This window comes from Bidens hawaiensis, unplaced genomic scaffold, assembly GCF_021521415.1.
Source record: "Bidens hawaiensis isolate Kalapana, Puna unplaced genomic scaffold, B.hawaiensis_p1.1 tig00042952_1, whole genome shotgun sequence".
Taxonomy (NCBI): domain Eukaryota; kingdom Viridiplantae; phylum Streptophyta; class Magnoliopsida; order Asterales; family Asteraceae; genus Bidens; species Bidens hawaiensis.
Window position 1 is genome coordinate 79,071 of NW_027497612.1, and position 5,546 is coordinate 84,616.

Here is a 5,546-nt window from a genome sequence, read left to right on the forward strand (position 1 = left end):
GAACATCTCTGGGAAGGACAAATTGCACAACAAAATAGGGTTGATCAATCTGACTCTGTTCTATCGATTACTGATGTTCTTGAAAATGCTCCTCGCATCTTTCATCCTATAGAGACGTTGTCTGTCAATCTTCAAGCAGACACCGTCACCCTTGTTGAAGACATTCCTCAGTTACCAATTCACCGACGTCATCCCACAGAGAACATCATCGGTTCTCCATCTGCCGACATCCAAACAAGAAGTACTGTTACCATCAACAAATGTCATTTTGCATGTTTTATTTCACAGGTTGAGCCGAAGGACTACAGAGTGGCCCTGAAAGAAAGCTCGTGGGTTGAGGCTATGCAAGAAGAATTGTTACAATTCAAGAAGCTTCATGTTTGGAGACTGGTCAAGATGCCGCTGAACAAGAAACCTATTGGGACAAAGTGGGTTTTCAAAATCAAGAAAGATGATAAAGGGATTATTATAAGAAACAAATCAAGATTGGTTGTGCAAGGTTTCTCTCAACGTGAAGGTCTTGATTATGATGAAACTTACGCACCTGTGGCTAGGTTTGAAGCAATTCGTCTTCTTCTAGACTATGTCTCGTACATGAATTTCAAAGTGTATCAAATGAATGTGAAGACTGCTTTCTTGTATGGAAAAGTAAAAGAGGAAATCTACGTGAAGCAACCTCCAGGTTTTGAGGATCCCGATCGTCCAAACCATGTTTACCGTCTTGATAAAGCTCTTTATGGCCTGCACCAAGCACCTCGTGCGTGGTATGCTACCTTAGCAGAACACTTGCTAAAGAATGGCTATAAAAGAGGAGTTATCGATCAAACGCTACTTATCAAGAAGGTAAAGGGCAATCGGATCTTGGTCCAAGTGTATGTTGATGACATTATCTTTGGATCTACATCCGTTAAACTGTGTTGAGATTTTGCCGAGGTCATGCAAAGCCGGTTTGTGATGAGCTCGTTAGGAGAGATGACTTTCTTTTTGGGTCTTCAAGTTGAACAAAAGGAGGACGGAATTCTAAGTCATTAAGAAAACTATGTACGAGACATCGTCCAGAAGTTTGGGTTCAAAGACTCCTCCCCTTTTCTCACTCCGATTGCTACCAGACCTGTGCTTGCTCGAGATCCATCGGGGACTCCAGTTGATCATCTTTATAGATCCATGATCGGCTCCCTAATGTATCTCACTGCCAGCAGGCCGGACATCATGTTACTTGTCTATCAGTGTGCCAGATATCAATGTAATCCGAAAGAATCCCACCTGATCGCTGTAAAGCGTATTTTTCAGTACCTTATGGGAAAGCCTTGTTTGGGTCTTTGGTATCCCAAAGACTCCCCTATGGTGCTGCATGCTTACACCGACAATGATTATGGGGGATGCAATCTCGATCGAAAATCAACATTGGGTGGATGTCAGTTCCTGGGTGATAGGTTGATCTCCTGGCAATGAAAGAAACAAGTCACTATGTCCACCTCTACTACTGATGCAGAATACATTGCTGCCTTCGCTTGCTGTTCACAAGTGATATGGATCTAACATCAGCTGCTGGAAGACGGCTAGAATTTATTTAACACCCACATTAATTGTGATAATGAAGCAGCGGTTTGTGTTGTCAAAAACCTAGTCCAACACTCAAAGACAAATGTATTGACATCCGAATGCATTTCATTCGTGATTGTTATGACCGAAAACTTGTCACAATTGAATGGGTCGACACGAATTACAACTTTGCAGACCTGTTTACAAAATCCTTTGATCGTGCCCTACTTTTGTATCTAGTTGAGTTATTGGGTATGATCTAGTTTCTTCAAAATTAAGTATTTTATTTTTTTACCTTATTTTTAATTTTATCTTTTATTTTTATTTTTTCTCTCTCTTTTATTTTTTTTTCTATTTTACTGTATTCTAATTTATTTTATTTTACTTTTCCATAATTTAAAATTTATAAATTTTTAAAATTTTGTTTTAAGTTTTTATTTTTATTTCTTACTGTATTTTATTTTTTGTTTTATATTTCAATTAGTTTATCTACTATCTTTTTTTCTTTTTCTTTAAATCTATCTTTTTATAATTAAAATTGTAAATATTTTGCAATATGTCACAATTTTAGAGGGAGAAAATGACTTAAGTTTAATTCACCAAAAAGATTTTAAATTACCTTATAAAAAAGAAAATCAAGTCATTTGACTTACCAAAAATATTTTATATTTTATTATTTTGTTTTTTTAAGAAAATCAGAAAAAGTCTCAAAAAAATATATTCTCTCGGTTAGAGGGAGCTCCTGTTTAGAGGGAGTTTGATAATTAAAAATTATAAATTTTGAGAAATTGATCCGACCTTTGGAAAATGATAAGAAATTGTCTCTAACGATCCTAGCACGTGAAAAGAGTAGATAAAAAGCCAACAAGATCATAGATTGATGCGTAGATAGGCTTGACAAATGAGTAAGTATCATAGTGATATACACTCAAATACTCGCCTATGCTAGTGGTTACACTCTTATGAAGCGGTTGCCGACTCCAATATAATTCATATCGATGAAGACAAAAATATTAATAGTGAGTCATACTAGAGCCCGTTAATGATATTGATAAGCACAAACTATGTCTCTGATGGAGTTTGTAACATGTCGGATTAACAAGGGACCACATAAGTATTGTGCCTATTTCATACCTTAGCATATCACAGTGAATTCATAATACTTGTTAAGCTTAAAGTGGACAAATATATTTACAATCGACTTTGGGTTCTTGGCATAATAATATCCAAATAGAATTGTGATCTGGGATGTTATAGATGATGTGATATCATGTCGAGATCTTTCTAAAAAAACAATTATTTCTCAAGGTATGTAAATTAATTAATTAATTAGTATAATTAATATAATATTAATTTCATCTTCACTTCAAATTTTAATTTTACTTCATTTTTGCTTTTCTTTTGTTTTTATTTAACTTGTATTATTTTTAAATTTATGTTTTTTTATTTTCTTATAATTTTTATTTATTTTAGCTTTAAGTTATTTTATATGGCATTTATTTTAAACTCTATTTTTATTTTAACTTTTGTGTCTAGTTAAATGGGTTAATGTTTTAAAACAAGGTCCTCTATGCAACGTTTGTTAAGTGTTGACCCGATAAAATATATCTTGTATATATTTAAAGTCTTTAATTCGATGGGTAAATATTTTACGGGTTTAAATTATTATTATTTTCAAAGTTCGAGGGTTGAGAGTGTAAAATCGTTTATAACTTGAGTTGTTTGACCCTATCGCTAGATAGGATAACTCTATAAATAGGTCAAACTAAAATATCGCTCATTTTATTCATTCAATCTTATCCGAAACTTTTTCTCTCAAACCACTTCACCACCTTCATCTTCAATATCTAACTCAGATGTTCCACAAACCTCAAATATGCTTCTTAATCCACTTAAATCATCACATCAAACATGGACCTACTCATCGTGGTAAAGCTTTTATGCTTTTATTTCATGTTTCTTGCTTTCTGGATTCATAAACAGTTCCCTTCGGAACTGTTCATGTCCGATTAGATGTATTTATGTCGTTATTTGTTAGATTTATAACCTTATTGTCGACGTCATTAGGAGTCTACGTGTTGATTTAATTGATTTTTTGTTAACTTTTGTATAGATTTTGATATTTTAGGGTTCTTCGGTCATATTTTGGGTTAATAAACCTAAAAAATGGTTTTAATATGGACAAAATTTGCCCAGATCTTCTTAGAGTATGAACATGAACCCATAAACATATTTAAGGGTTGAGTTCATGATGTTCAGATGTTTGATAGTTGGTATTCGAATGGACTGAGAATTGTATTCGAATGGTATTGTATATTTAAATGGGAATTCAAATGGAGAGATTGTGTTGTGAAAATTTTTAAGGATTGGGTATACGAATGGCTATTCGATTCGAATGATCATTTTATTCGAATGGTTGTTCGATTCAAACATTACCAAGTCTGAAAATTAACAAGTATCATGTAGTCTAATGAACAATTGATTCAAATGAACCAATCTTAGAAAATTCCTAAGGACCAGGCATTCGAATGTCCATTCGAATAGAATGAAAATCTCAGAAATTCCAAAGGACCATCTATTTGAATGACCATTTGAATAGAAGAAGAAACTTCCTGAAAGACTAAGTCATGAATATTCGAATCTACCTTGATTAAAGAATCAGAGTTGCAAAAGTTAAAAGGTTTCAAATCAAATAAGAACTATATTCGAATCTAATGAAAATTGAATTCGAATCGAATAATCGTTCGATTCGAATAGAATGTTCATTCGATTCGAAAGTTCCACACTTGCGAAATTCTAAACCTATTCATATTAGATTATACTTAATATTTAAGGAGTCATTCTCCCCTGATTCGATTCGAATACTCATGCCTTAGAGTATTATAGTAATATTTTCGTTTCCATTCGATTCGAATACATTATACTTAGACATATTTATGTTTTTAAGTTAAAGTTTTGTATATAACTTTGTGAAGTTTCAATTTAAGTTTGATTTACTTTTAGTCCACTGTTTGTATATAGTTTGTTAACTTTACACTCAATTATCAACACTAATGTTCCTTTTGCGTCTTAAAGGGTCATAATAGCTCTTGTTCCTTGGAAATACTGAGAAAGAGAAAGTATAAAGTGATTATTTCAATGATCAAGGGATTAAAAGAGTGTCCACTATCTTACGCTATCTCTGCTGACCCTGAAGTTCATTATTCATGGGTAGAAAAATTATGGACCAAAGCTAGATCAAAGAAGGGTAGTTCTAGAATCACTTTAGAGATAGATGGGCTAAGGGTAACAGTTAATGAGGAAGTTATTCGACAAGCTCTACAAATCAAAGACAATGCAAATGACCCTTTCACTACCTTTAGCAAGGAAGAGATTAGTGAGTTCTTGGAGGAGATTGGATATGATGTGAATTGGTCCACTTGCGAGATGAAGCATCTAACAATGATTAACAGCTTCAACAATGTGGAAAACTAACCATAAACCCTATACATGTTATCTATATATAGGAAAACCAAATACAAAGCCCAAAGACCAAGCCCAACTAAGTCTATTGGTGTTACTAGACAAACCGAAATCCTTATGGATTTCGGTTTCACACTATCACAACCATAATGCAATTCTTCAATTCGTCTTCGCTTATTTCACTTTAGTCTTGATCATGTTGTGGCCTTTTGATATGCGTCAGTCTAACCATTTTATGACCCAACAATCTCCCCCTTAGACTGATGCTTTCAAAACCTTTAGAATCTTTACTTGAACATGATCAGCAACTTCAGTGATCAACATCCAATACTCTACCATCTCCCCCTTTTAGACAGCATCATCCAATTCGAATCTCAGATACTTCATATACTTCTGTTGCGAGAAATCAGTCTTCAAAGAACAATCAACTTTGATAGAAAGATCAACCAAAATATTTTGAAAACAATTAAATAAAACAAAATAAGACAGACATATTTTTGTAATTTTTTTTCCTTTTTTTTAATAATTTTCTTGAGAAGACT